Source organism: Budorcas taxicolor, chromosome 16 (genome assembly GCF_023091745.1).
Source record: "Budorcas taxicolor isolate Tak-1 chromosome 16, Takin1.1, whole genome shotgun sequence".
Taxonomy (NCBI): Eukaryota; Metazoa; Chordata; class Mammalia; order Artiodactyla; family Bovidae; genus Budorcas; species Budorcas taxicolor.
The window spans coordinates 12,490,097-12,505,348 of NC_068925.1; the positions used below are offsets into that span (position 1 = coordinate 12,490,097).

At 39.9% G+C, this 15,252-nt stretch overlaps 1 pseudogene; it reads left to right on the plus strand.

Moving 5' to 3' along the window:
* The first annotated feature begins 11,674 nt into the window (after window positions 1–11,674).
* LOC128061755 (tigger transposable element-derived protein 1-like) overlaps window positions 11,675–15,252 on the plus strand; it is a 74,267-nt pseudogene continuing 70,689 nt past the window's right edge.

Below are 15,252 nucleotides of genomic sequence, written 5' to 3' on the forward strand. Positions count from 1 at the left end.
TTGAATTGTACACTTTGAAGTGTGCAATGCAAGAGCTTGTTTATATTTCATACTTTTTATACTTTGAGGGAAAAAAGTCAAAGAAAAACTAGTATTTGAGGGTAAAAAAAAAAAGTGACCAAGTAAAGGATAAATACAAAAAATAGCCTGTGAGACTTGGCGTACACACACACTCATGGGATTCCAGTTATTATGAAGTGCTTCCACCCTCCTGTGCCCCCCAATGGTTTTCTTTGCAAGTGCTTTTGGAACTAAGAAGCTAGTGTCTTGGATTAACTGATGCCTGCTATTGCTTTCTGATTACTCGCATTCTGTTTTCTCGCTTTAAAGGAAAAGTAAAGACAAGACTGTTGGACCAGTATTGCAGTTCTGTAGTGTCATTTCTTATTAAAAAATGAATAATTTGATTACCCAAATTGGTATATTTAAAGCCTAACACCATTCTAATAAAGGCACAAATTTCTTTTTAAAAAAAAAAAATGTCCTACTACCTACAGTAAAATAGAAAAAAAAATCAGTGATATTCATTTTAATAATATTTTAATTCAGTATATTTGAATTGTTATTTCATCATATAATCATAAAACATTATGAATTAGATAGTGTTCATTATTTTTATAAAGCCAATCCAGTGTTTTTCACAGTCATAGCACCTCTCACTGCTTATTAGCATACTCCAAGTTTTTAACAGTCATGTGTGGCTAGTGGCCGTCAATACAAGTGACGTAATACAGACAGTCCAGCTCCAGATGACTGGACTGGCCTCTTGGGCATCTTAAATCACCAAATACCCACAGCCCATTGTGAAGGAGTACTTTATTTGCAAATAATTTTCTCCCATCTATCAACAGGCATATATATTCTGTTCTTTTTCCCAAGAAAAGAAAATTTCATCTATCTTGTAAGTGCTATTTCAAGTGTATTTTTTAATCCTGATTTATGGATTTAGATTAAGTGGCATAGCCTTAATAAACAGTATTCATGAATATAACTATTTGACTTTTCTACCTTTTGAAAATGTGAATGTTGTATCTTTGCAATTTATTTGGAGTTCAATTGAAGACATGCATGACATAGTGGCACTAGGTGCTTTGCTTCATTTTATAAGCTGGTTTCCCAGTTATTCATTTCATTTTCAAAGGCCACTGTCAGAGTGTTGGAGTCCAAATCTCTTACACTGATTTCAGATGGCTTCAAATGGAATAGTTCTCCAAACATATGGTCTAGGAGTGAGGTGATATGGTACAGGTGAGCATGTTAAAACACCTGGGTACTTTGGTTAAAAGAATGCTCTTCATCATTATCATTCCAAAACTTCACATAGCCCTTTGCACTCGACTGTGGCAACAGAAAGGAACAGGCAAAACCCAAAGCCACTTCAAATGGTAGGCAGAGAGACTGCATAAATGGGAAGTTTATGATACTGTCATAAGACATGCCATTTAACAACATCAGAGTCATCATCAGAAAATGGAAATCACGAACCACTATGTCTTGGTTGTTGTCATCATTGTTCTACATATATTATTTTGCTTATTCTTTATGATCAGCGTTGTAATAATTGTACTTATACATTATTTTGTGTATTTTTGTATAATAAGCCTTAATGAAGCTTACAGAGATGAACATTCATATTTTAAAGATGAGAATCTCTACTTGAGAAGTTAGAAAATGTGTCTACATTAAGAAGGAGGAATTCAGAAGCATGTCTTCAGAAGCAAAATAAGAAATTAAGAGAATTCAAAGAGTTCTGTTTCTCTTTTAAATCCTTGTATTAAAAAGGGTGATGCATAATACAAGCCTGGGGAGATTAGCACAAACTAGTGGCTTAGCAAAATAAGCACAACGTCTGAATGTTTACCTCCTTTACACATTTGTTCTAGGGATTAAATGATATAACAGATTATATGTTAACTTGAAACACTGTACAAAGGTACCTTGAACACAGCAGGCATTCACTATGCATATGTTAAAATAAAGGAACTAAATAACTATGTGCTCAAAAACTATTGGATACTCTGCTTCCCTAATAATTCTCAAAATTTTAAATAGCCCTCAAAGGAAACATCAATGCAATAAACATCACTCTGATTATAGTGATATAAACAGTTATATCTGCCTAGTGGTATTATCATTATACAGGCTTAATTTCACCAGCTTGGAGAGAAGTTTTATCATAAAATTTCTCATTGAGAAATACTGAGCAGATATGTTCTCAACAACCCCATCAGAACTACCATAATCTTTTTCTCATTTTTTAAAATAACTCTATTGTGACACAGGGACTGAGTGACAAACATAGTAGAAACTAGAAATCATGATATACAATGCTGGCCCAATGCTATATTCAGATGTGCATGATATGAAAAAATGAATGATTATGAGAAAATCTATTTCCAATGAATATTCTTCTCAAAATTCAAGGTTTAACCTTCTTTATACTGTCATTACATTTAAATAAAGCGTTTTTCTGGATGTATTTTTTAAAACCCTGCCTTCTCCCCCATTGAGAAAGAATATGCTTCTTTATACAGTCATGCTGTAACAAACTGAAACTCAATAAAAGTACACTTTAGAATGGCTTAGTGAGATTATAGGCAATTGAACTTTACAAGCTTCATTTTATTTTAATGCAAATTACTCTTCATCTTAAAATGCATATTTTTCACCTTATTAAGTATATGATTCATTTGAAAAAAAAGTGTATTCATACCAAGGAAAGTTAGATATATAATGAAATGTAATTTCTACTTCTGATTAAAAACATAAATGCATTTTTGCATGGGCATTTCCTGATCTAACATAATAAACCATAAGATGTGAAGCAGAGGGAGCTCACTCTCAGCCTTCAGGTCTTGGCTTATTGCTAAATGACCATCTTATCAGATTAAACTCCTCATTAAACTCATCATACTTATTTTATTGAAAGCATTTATGTAATCTGTAATTACACCATCTCAGACACTAGAATGCAGGCTTGTAAGAAGTAAGGAATTTCTAGGGCCCTTCATCATTCAATTCTTGAGACCAAGACCCTTCCTGGCCTGGAGATGTTCGTGAATGAACAAATTCTGAGCTAGAAATTATATTTTATTTTTATTATATTATTTTCAAGGAAAAATTACCAAAACTATTAAATATTATTTAATCTTACCACTTTTGTTTTCCATGACAATTGAAGTCTCAGAACAATGCTTTTAATACAATTTTATACTCTTATCTGTTAGCCATTAGACATTTGTCTAAATGTACTTATTTCCCAAACAAAAGAGTCTGTTTTTAAAGTTTTCAAATTCATTTTATGGGGTAAATTTTAGATTTTTAAATAGTTTTAAAATTGATTTTAAAGTCTTAGATTGATTTGGCCTGTGATAAGAGTGATTGTTCTTAGTGTCTTTCTAAGTTCCCTACCATTTTTTTTTAATTGAGCATTTTCTTTTTTTTTATTTTTGGTAAATTCCAAGTGACTTTTTTTTTCACTTTTATATAAATATAAAATGCTTTATTAATATACTTAGTTTTCTAGGAAACTAAAACAGTCTGGAGATAACATATATAGTAACATCAGTGCAAGCGGAAAACATACCTGCTTTTTAAGAATAATAACATGTAGGGCACATCTTAATGAATAAAGATGATAAAATATCTTTGCATATAATATTCATCTGAAAAATGTCCTTATATCTTTGGCATATACATAAACTCACTGGTCTCATTCCTGGTCACCCTCTGTATTTAAGACTATGAATTCTGAGTAGATCCCATTGACTGCATTCGCTCCTAGATTCCCCTCAGTGTAGAACAAAGCAGTGGATATCAAGTGGACATTCACTAAACGATTTAAAGTGCATGGATACAGCCTTAAGTTAAAAAAAAAATGCAGCTTTTCACTAAGACATTATTTAGAAAACTTTATGTAATTAGGGCTTCCCAGATGATGCCAGTGATAAAGAACTTGCCTGCCAATGCAGGAGACATAAGAGATGAGGGTTGATCCCTGGGTCAGGAAAATTCCGTGAAGTATGGCACAGCAACCCGCTCCAGTATTCCTGCCTGGAGAATCCCATGGACAGGGGAGCCTGGCGGGCTATAGTCCATGGGGACACAAAGAGTCAAACACAACTGAGCATGCAAGCTCATTGTTTAGAAAAAAGTACAATAAGCAATGTATTGATAATAATAAACAAGGCCAATCTTTGGAGACCATATGCTAGTAATAAGCTAAATCTCTTGGTAAGATCATTACAACACTAAGTCACAAATTAAATTCTTGTATAAGCTAATTTGTTTCACCCTGTTTACAGGCTCTTGGTTTGCACTATTTAACATGGCCAGCCATAAGACCAAGAAATTCTTGGCAAAAGAGACGATATGATTTGCTTTTAATCTATCTTCTTTACTAGAAAAACAAGCAAGCATAACAATTTTTCTTTTCAGTAGGTTTATCTTCCCATATGAACTGTAAAACATAAATATAACAGCAAGCTGTCACCAATCCAAGCTTAAAAACATTTCTCAAGTGTCTACTCTGCGCAAGGTACTAGATTCAAGAGAGAACCAAACCTTTAACTGGGACCAATTCCTTCACTGACAAGATCTTACAGTCTGGCTGGCATGACAGACAGGTAGACTACACCTAACTCTTAACAGAGGTAAGGATGAAATCAGCTAAATATAAAGGAACCTTGTAGAAATACAAAAATGGAGCAACTAATTTTAAAACTGCCTTTCTGAGATAAGGACACATGAAGAGATCTTCTTGGTCAGACTGTCAATAAAGAACGGAAGGCAAGAAAATTCCAAATTGGAAAAATAAAGAGCAAGGGAACAGAGGTATGGATTTTGGTAGGAAATTCTATGCAACAGCAATGACTGTATGGCTGCATTATAGGCTAACACAAACAGAAAATCTGAAGATATAACTCGCACTGGGATCACCTGAATGCCATACCATGGATTTAAAAGTTAGAAGTCACAGTAGCAGATGGAGACCTCAGGACATTCATCACAAACCTCAGTTCTAATAGATGTTGTCAGTCTACTCATGCACTCGATTCCAGCCCTTTTAAGGCACATGTTAACCATGGTGAAACCACTGATACATGATTCTCAGACTTAGCTGATGAACCTACTTCACATGTGGACATACACACACACAGCGTATTTAGAAATCACAACAAGACATCCCACCAGCACACCTTTTCCCATGGGCATTCATCTTTCCTTTTTTTCTTCTACATAATGGAAGCTGTAGTGAGTTGAATAGTGTCCCCCAAAATTCAGATACATATGAAACCTCTGGGAACCGAATGAAATAGGATTTTTACTTTCCACAAAAAATATAAATACATTTCCTTACTGGGAAATGGAATTTTTCCACGTATAATTAATTAGGGATCTCGAGAGACCTCCTTGTGGATGTAAGGTGAGCCTAACCCCAGTGGCTGGTGTCCTTATGACAAGAAAAGACACAGAGAAACACACAGAGAAACAGAGAAGAAGGTGACTGAAGAGGGAAGGAGCAATTAGAATGATTCAACCACAAGCCAAGAACACCAAGGACTGCCAGCAACCCCATAAACTGAGAGGCTCAGGACAGCCTCTCTCTCGGAGCTTCCAAAAGAATCCAACCCTGCCAACTCCTTAGTTTCAGACTACTGGCCTTCAGATTACTTCTCTCCTGGGAGAGAATAGATTTCTGTTGCTTTAAGCCATCTAGTTTGAAGTAATTTGTAATGACAGCCTAGGATCCTAACACAGATTGTGATACCATGAGGTGCAATACTGGTGTAACAAATACTGAGAAATGTGGAAATGGATGTAGAGGCGGATAATAGAGACTAGATCAATTTTGAGAAGCATGTGATGCAGCTACGTGATAAGGAATGCCAAGGATTTCCAGGGGTCAAGAGAAGCTCAGAGTCTCCACAGAGCCTACAGAAGAACCAACTTGGCTGACACCTTGATTTCAAAATTTACATTCTGACCAACAGTACAAGGATTTCCTTTTCTCCACATTCTCCAACATTTGTGTGTGTGTGTGTGTGTGTGTGTGTGTGTGTGTCTTTTTTATAACAGTTATTTCAACAGGTGTCAGGTGATATCTCACTGTGGTTTTGTTTGCATTATCCTGATAATTAGTGATGCTGAGTATCATTTCCTATGTTTGTTGAACATCTGTATGTCTTCCTTAGGGGTTCCCAGGTGGCTCAGTGGTAAAGAATCTGTCTAACAATGCAGGAGACACAGGAAATGCAGGTTCAGTCTCTGGGTTGGGAAGATCCCCTGGAGTAGGAAATGGCAACCCACTCCAGTATTCTTGCCTGGAGAATCTAATGGATAGAGGAGCCTGGAAGGCTTCAGTCCATGGGGTTGCAAAGGGTCAGACAAAACTGAGCACACATGAAAATGTCTTCCTTGGGAAAATGTCTATTTTGGCACCCTGCCCATTTTTAAATGAGACAATTTGGTTTTTAGATACTCAGTTGTGTGAGGTCTTTATATATTTTAGATATTAACCCTTATCAGGAACATCACTGGCAAATATCTTCATCCATTCAGTAGGTTGCCTTTCCATTTTATTGACTGTTTCCTTTGCTGTGCAAAAGCTTTTTAGTTCAATGTAGTCCCATTCTTTTGGTTCTGTTGCCCTCACATGAGGAGACAGATACAGAAAACATTGCTAAAACTTATGTCAAAGAGTATACTTCCTATGTTTTCTTTTAAGGAGTTTTATGGCTTTAGGTCTGACATTTAAGCCTTTAAGTGATCCACTATAATTTTATTTTTGTGTATGGTATAAGAAAGTGGTCCAGTTTCACCTTTTTGCATACAGTTGTCCAGAGTTTCAGTTCAATTCAGTCACTCCGTCATGTCCAACTCTTTGCGACCCCGTGGACTGCAGCACTCCAGGCTTCCATGTCCATCAACAACCCACAGAGCCTGCTCAAACTCATGTCCATCGAGTCGGTGATGCCATCCAACCACCAACAGCATCTTTCATAGAACTGGAACAAATAATCCTAAAATTTGTATAGAACTATAAAAGACCCCGATAGCCAAAGAAATCTTAAGAAGGGAAGACAAAGTTGAAGGTATCACACTTCCTGATTTCAAACTATATTACAAAGCTATTATGATGAGAACTGTAGTGGTACAAAAACAAGCACACAGATTAACAGAACAGAATAGAGAGCCCAGAAATAAATCCACCATTATATACCAACGAATTTAGGACAAAGGAGTCGATGATATACGGCAGGGATAAGTCTCTTCAATGAATGGTACTGGGTCCATCTGTTAATCCACGTGTCTGTTTTGGTGCCACTGCAAACAGTTCTCATCATAATAGCTTTGTAATATAGTTTGAAACCAGGAAGTGTGACACCTTCAGCTTTGTCCTCCCTTCTGAAATCTCTTTGGATATCTGGGTCTTTTATGGTTCCATACAAATCTCAGATTTATCTGTTCCAGTTCTGTGAAAAATGCTGTTGGTATTCTGATAGGGATTTCACTGAATTTGTGTACAGCTTTGGTTAGGATAAGCATTTTAAAGTCCATTTAATATTTCTTGTAAGGCCATTTTAGTGGTGACTAACTCTTTAGTATTAGTATTAATACACTTTAGTATTTCCTTCTCTAAGAAACTCTGTCTTTCAATTGTGAATTATAACCTTACCACACAGAGTATTCTTGGTTGAAAGTTTTTCCTTTCAGTGCTTTGAATATACATACCACATTCTACTGGCCTGTAAGTTCAGTTCAGTTCAGTCACCCACTCGTGTCTGGCCCTTTGCAACACCATGAATCACAGCATGCCAGGCCTCCCTGTCCATCACCAGCTTCCAGAGTTCACTCAAACTCATGTCCATTGAGTCAGCGATGCCATTCAGCCATCCCATCCTCTGTCGTCCCCTTCTCCTCCTGCCCCCAGTCCCTCCCAGCATGAGAGTCTTATCCAATGAGTCAACTCTTCACCATCAGGTGGCCAAAGTACTGGGAGTTTCAGCTTCAGCACCAGTCCTTCCAATGAACACTCAGGACCAATCTCCTTTAGGATGGACTGGTTGGATCTGCTTGCAGTCCAAGGGACTCTCAAGAGTCTTCTCCAACACCACAGTTCAAAAGCATCAATTCTTCGGTGCTCAGCTTTCTTCACAGTCCAACTCTCACATCCATACATGACCACTGGAAAAACCATAGCCTTAACTAGACAGACCTTTGTTGGCAAAATAACATCTCTGCTTTTCAATATACTATCTAGGTTGGTCATAACTTTCCTTCCAAGGAGTAAGCACCTTTTAATTTCATGGCTGCAATCACCATCTGCCCTGATTTTGGAGCCCCAAAATATAAAGTCTGACACTGTTTCCCCATCTGTTTCCCATGAAGTGATGGGACCAGATGCCATGATCTTCGTTTTCTGAATGTTGAGCTTTAAGTCAACTTTTCACTCTCCTCTTTCACTTTCATCAAGAGGCTTTTTAGTTCCTCCTCACTTTCTGCTATAAGGGTGGCATCATCTGCATATCTGAGGTTATTGGTATTTCTCCCAGCAATCTTGATTCCAGCCTGTGCTTCTTCCAGCCCAGTGTTTCTCATGATGTACTCTGCATATAAGTTAAATAAGCAGGGTGACAATATACAGCCTTGACCTACTCCTTTTCCTATTTGGAACCAGTCTGTTGTTCCATGTGAAGTTCTAGCTGTTGCTTCCTGACCTGCATATAGGTTTCTCAAGAGGCAGGTCAAGTGGTCTGGTATTCCCATCTCTTTCAGAATTCTCCAGTTTATTGTGATCCACACAGTCAAAGGCTTTGGCATAGTCAATAAAGCAGAAATAGATGTTTTTCTGGAACTCTGCTTTTTCCATGATCCAGCGGATGTTGGCAATTTGATCTCTGATTCCTCTGCCTTTTCTAAAACCAGCTTAAACATCTGGAACTTCATGGTTCACGTACTGCTGAAGCCTGGTTTGGAGAATTTTGAGCATTACTTTACTAGCATGTGAGATGAGTACAATTGTGCAGTAGTTTGAGCATTCTTTGGCATTGCCTTTCTTTGGGATTGGAATGAAAACGGACCTTTTCCAGTCCTGTGGCCACTGCTGAGTTTTCCAAATTTGCTGGCATATTGAGTGCAGCACTTTCACAGCATCATCTTACAGGATTTGAAACAGCTCCACTGGAATTCCATCACCTCCACTAGCTTTGTTTGTAGTGATGCTTTCTAAGGCCCACTTGACTTCACATTCCAGGGTGACTGGCCTGTAAATCTTCTGCTAAAAAATTAGCTGATACATAACTAGTTGTTTTTCTCCTGCAGCCTTTAAGATCCTATTTAACTTTTGGCATTTTCATTATAATGTGTCATGTTGTAGGTCTCTGTGGTTCATCTTGTTTGAGACTCTCTGTGTTTCCTGGATTTGGGTGTCTATTTCCTTCCTCAGATTAGGGAAGATTTCTGCCTCTTTCTCTCCCTCTTCTCATGCTGTGATCTTTATATCACAATTGATAGTACAACTGACTATTGTCACATACGTTGCTTAAACTATCCTCATTTTTTAAAACTCTTTTTTGCTGTTGTGATTGGGTGCTTTCCACTACCCTGTCTTCCAGATTGCAGACGCATTTTTCTACAGCATCTAAGGTGCTGTTGATTCCACCTGCTGCTGTTATTGCTAAGTCACTTCAGTCGTGTCCGACTCTCTAGACCACCAGGCTCCCCCGTCCCTGGGATTCTCCAGGCAAGAACACTGGAGTGGGTTGCCATTTCCTTCTCCAGTGCGTGAAAGTGAAAAGTGAAAGTGAAGTCACTCAGCCATGTCAGACTTTTAGAGACCCCAAGGACTGTAGCCCACCAGGCTCCTGCATCCATGAGATTTTCCAGGTAAGACTACTGGAGTGGGGTGCCATTGCCTTCTCCATGATTCCACCTGCTCCTGCTAAGTCGCTTCAGTCGTGTTTAACTCTGTGCAACCCCATAGATGGCAGCCCACCAGGCTCCCCCGTCCCTGGGATTCTCCAGGCAAGAACACTGGAGTGGGTTGCCATGTCCTTCTCCAATGGGTGAAAGTGAAAAGTGAAAGTGAAGTCGCTCAGTCGTGTCTGACTCTTCGCGACCCTATGGACTACAGCCTACAAGGCTCCTCCGTCCATGGGATTTTCCAGGCAAGAGTACTGGAGTGGGGTGCCATTTCCTTCCACACCTAGTGTGCTTTTATTTTAGTTATTGTATCCTTCAGCGTTGCTTGGCTCTTTAATGTTTTCTCTCTCTTTAAAGATTTCACTGTGCTCATCCATTTTATATCTCAGGTCAGGAAGCAACAGTTAGAACTGCACATGGAACAACAGACTGGTTCCAAATAAGAAAAGGAGTATGTCAAGGCTGTATATTGTCACCCTGCTTATTTAACTTATATACAGAGTACGTCATGAGAAATGCTGGGCTGGAGGAAGGACAAGCTGGAATCAAGATTGCCAGGAGAAATACCAATAACCTCAGATATGCAGATGACACCACCCTTATGGCAGAAAGTGAAGAAGAACTAAAGATCCACTTGATGAAAGTGAAAGAGGAGAGTGAAAAAGTTGGCTTAAAGCTCACCGAACTTCAGAAAACTAAGATTATGTCATCCAGTCCCATCACTTCATGGCAAATAGATGGGGAAACAGTGGAAACAGTGTCAGACTTTATATTTTGGGGCTCCAAAATCACTGCAGATGGTGATTATAGCCATGAAATTAAAAGATGCTTACTCATTGGAAGGAAAGTTATGACCAACCTAGACAGCATATCAAAAAGCAGAGACATTACTTTGCCAACAAAGGTCTGTCTAGTCAAGGCTATGGTTTTTCCAGTGGTCATGTATGGATGTGAGAGTTGGACTATAAAGAAAGCTAAGTGCTGAAGAATTGATGCTTTTGAACTGTGGTGTTGGGGAAGACTCTTGAGAGTCCCTTGGACTGCAAGCAGATCCAACCAGTCCATCCTAAAGAAGATTTGTCTTGGTTGTTCATTGGAAGGACTGATGTTGAAGCTGAAACTCCAATACTTTGGCCACCTGATGTGAAGAGTTGAGTCATTGGAAAAGATCCTGATTCTGGGTAAGATTGAGGGCAGGAGGAGAAGGGGATGACAGAGGATGAGAGGGTTGGATGGCATCACCAACTCAATGGACATGGGTTTGGGTGGACTCCAGGAGTTGGTGATGGACAGGGAGGCCTGGAGTGCTGGGTGCGGTTCATGGGGTCGCAAAGAGTCAGACACAACTGAGCGACTGAAGTGAAGTAAGTGAGCGAGCATCTTTAGGACGTTTATTTTGAACTCTACATGACTTATTTCTATTTTGTTTAGGAATTTTGCTGAGGTTTTGTTTTTGTCTTTTCTTTGGAACTTTTGTTTCCTCATTTTCTTAACTCTGTGTGTGTGTTTCTGTGTGCTTCTGTGTGTTGAGTAGTTCAGCTACATCTTCTGGTCTTGAGGAAGTGGGCTTCTGTAGAAGACTTCCTGTGGCGCTCAGAAAAACAGTCCCCCCTGTTACCAGAGCCAGGAGCGCCAGAGGTGTCCCCTGTGTGGGCTGTGTGTGCCCTTCAGTTGTGGCACTGCTGTGGTTGCTGTGCACCTACTGGTGGGTGGGACTGGCTCCAGGGCTAGTTGTCTGTGATGTCCACCCATGACTGTTGCTCGCAACCTGGTGGGCATGCGGAGCCCCAGTGCAGAAGCCACTTTGTGGAGGCCCCAGTCCAAGCTGAGACCACTCACTGGGTGCAGTGGGACAGGGACTACTTTGGAGGATGGCCAGTCAAGGCAAGTGTCCTAGGTTGGGCAGGTCTGCAGGGAATGCCAAGACAGGATGAACAGTGCTAGCAAGGAGACAGAAAATGTTAAAAATGGCATCAGCCGGCTCCTGGACAACTCAGTAGAGGAAATTTTTTTTAAATGATGCCTGCTAGTGCTTTAGTCCCTGAAGAAAGTTTCAACAGACCCCTGTCCCTTTGGTATTTCCCTTAACTTATCAATGACTCCCTTTCACATATAGCTTTTCAAGTGGCTGCCTATACACTCTGGGACACCAGGCAAGTGAGTTTGTGCAAGGGCTCTTTAGGAGCAGGATTTCAATTTCCTATTGCCCTCCAGCTCTCCCAGACATAAGTCCCCCTTGTTGACAAAGGCAGATGTTATGGGGGATCATCTCCCCAGAGCAGGTTCCCAGGGCTGGGGTACTGGATGTAGGACTAGAACCTCCCTCATTCTTAGGGAAGACCTTCTACACTTGAGACAGCCCCTCCTGCTTGAGTGTCTCTGTGCCAGGAGTATCAGTCTTGAAGAGACTGTCTCTGCCCCTCCTACCTATTTTGGTGTGTTTTTTATATAACTTTAGCTGTAGAAGAGCCATTCTGTTAGTCTTCAGGTCATTCTCAAAGGTAACTACACTGGGTCCTCGCTGCCACGCAGGCTTTTCTCTAGTGGCAATGCTTGGGCTTCTCGCTCTGGTGGCTTCCCCAGCTGCAGAGCACAGGCTCTAGGGTGCACAGGCTTCGGTGGTTGCAGCACGTGGGCTCGGTGGTTCTGGCTCCCAGGCTCCGGAGCACAGACCCAGCAGTCGTGGTGCACGCGCTTACTTGCTCCACCGCATGTGCAATCTTCCCGGACCGGGAATCAAACTCACTCCCCTGCACTGGCAGGTGCATTCTTCACCACTGGGCCACCACCAGGGAAGACTCTTGTGTCTTTCTTTACCTTCATGCTTGGTGTTGGTATACATGTGGGTAGACAGGGAAATAGTGAAACATCCTCCAAGAACACTGACATCAAAACAAAAACTTTATCATCTGAAGTGAAATCAAAATATCAACAAAAATCTTTTTCTTCAAAATAAACTGAAATAAAACAGTGTCTCACAGAGCAAAATAACTTAACTGTGGCCACTTGAGTAATAATAATAACTAATATTAGTTCTTCATAGGTGCCAGGCATGATTCAAAGCTCATTTAGACATATTCACTCACTAAATCATCGCACCAATACTGAGAGATAGCACTATTATTATGTTTTTTTATGGATGTGGCAACAGCTATGGAGATGTTAAGCAAGTTGCCCAAGAAACCTCAGTGGTGTTAGAACTAAATTAGAACTCACACAGCCTGTATTCTTAACCACTAAAGAAAGTTAACGGCTCATTCCAGGAAGCCTAGGAAAAAATATAACTGAAAGTGAAGCACAGACGTTTCCAGTAAATGCAAGCCAAAGGAGAGGGTAATAATACAAGAAGACCTACTATTCTAGGCAGCAGGGTGCACCCCCACCACAGAGAAAATGCATCAGTCTCTGGTGGCTTCATATCATCCAACATTAAATTCCTAGAGTTGTTCCAGGTTGTTCTGATCCCATGCTCATCAAACAACAGTCTGATTTTAATTTGGCTTTCAATATAGGGTACCTACAAAGAGATGTGTTAGCCAGAGGAACTGAATATATACTCCATTAGAGATTTATTTCTCATTGTAAATAAATAAATCGACATTCTGGTTTCATACATCAGCCTTGTGAGAACTTCTTTAGAGTTGCAAGCGTTCCTGAGTCTGATCCACACGGGCAGAATGATAAAATAATGTTTGTGCTATGCAGAGCAGAGGCACAGACTGGAGTGGATGCCAAAGATCATATCAGACTGTGAGGCCTCTGTCTGGGATATTTCAAGTAACTTCGGTTAGCAATGCCCTCTCTCCTTTATGTGTTATGCCCACCTTTCCACAGCGCTCTAGACTGTATCACATTATCTAAATCACAGAATTAAAAGATTAAAAAGTCAAGGTTGAAGGAAATTTTAGAAATATCCTAGTTGCTTTCTGGTACTTGAATGTCCTCTAAAATATCACTTACAAACATTTGCTCAATCACTGCTTAAAAGCCTCTGGAGGTTTCTCACCATCTCCCAAGGATACCCTTCTCATTTGACAGAAAACGATAAACTGGAGAAGATCTGCTTCCTTGAAACTTGCAAACAGAGTCAAGAGCTGCTCACACAAGGCCCATTTTTCTACTGTGTGATGAATGTGCAGGAGCAGAAGAAAATTTTCAAATCCCTGAGTCTGTCCTTCTCAAAGCCAAGCATCTCGAACTTTAAAAATGTTTCAATGGCCAAAGATTTTATCTTATCATTATCCAAGTCATTTTCTTTTAAACCAGTTTTAGTTTAAGTAACCATCTCTTGAGTTTATCACTAAAGAATTTAACAAAATAGTTCTGTGAACTGCCTGGCACAAAAACCATTTTCTAGATAATCTACATACTATTGGGCTACAACTACATTAGCATGGCTCAGAGAATACGACTGAGACAAATCGAAACATCCACATGTTTTTTCTCAACTCCATGTTTCTCACAGAGTGCCCTTGTTTACTTTCACATAAAAGAGTTACCAGGTGGGCCCTGACAAAGCATCTAGATACTTGGGTTTCAAGGAATCAATAAATGACACCCTTTCTCTTGTCAAGAGTTTGGAACAAATTAAGAAACACATAGGAAAAGAAGTTAGAGATCAGAACATCAGCTTTGTTACCAATGAAAGCTGAAGGGGAAGATGTGGCCAACTCACGTATCAGCAACAGGCTAGAATTAGCATTCTGAGAAACACTGAGAAACAAACTCAGTCCTCCTCACTTAAGGCAAACAAAATTGTGTGCATTCTATAAGTAGCTGTTTCACAAAATGAACAGAGGCACAAGGGGTGAACTATGCAAATCTAGCCCTCCTCCCTCCCCCAGCGTTTCCAGTTCCAGTGTGAGAAAATGTAAGTGGTTTCAAGGAAAATCTTGCCTCAGAAAAATGAGAACAGAAACACCATCATGTCCTTGCAGTTTATGTTCTGGATACATAACTTCAAGTGGATACATAAGCACATTGAGTGCCAGCAGATTTGGTACATGATGAGGGCTCTCCTCCTGATGTACAGACAACTAACTGCTTTCTTACTGTATCCTTACACGGTGAAAAGAAAGATCATCTCTGCCATGTGGCTTTTCATTCAGTTGCTCAGTTGTGTCTGACTCTTTGTGGCCCCAGGCACCGCAGCACACCAGGCTTCCTTGTCCTTCACTATCAACCAGAGTTTGTTCAAACTCATGTCTATTGAATCAATGATGCCATCAAACCATCTCATCCTCTGTTGCCCTCTTCTCCTCCCACCTTCAATCTTTCCCAGCATCAGGGTCTTTTCCAATGAGTCTTCACTCTTCGCATCAGGTGGCC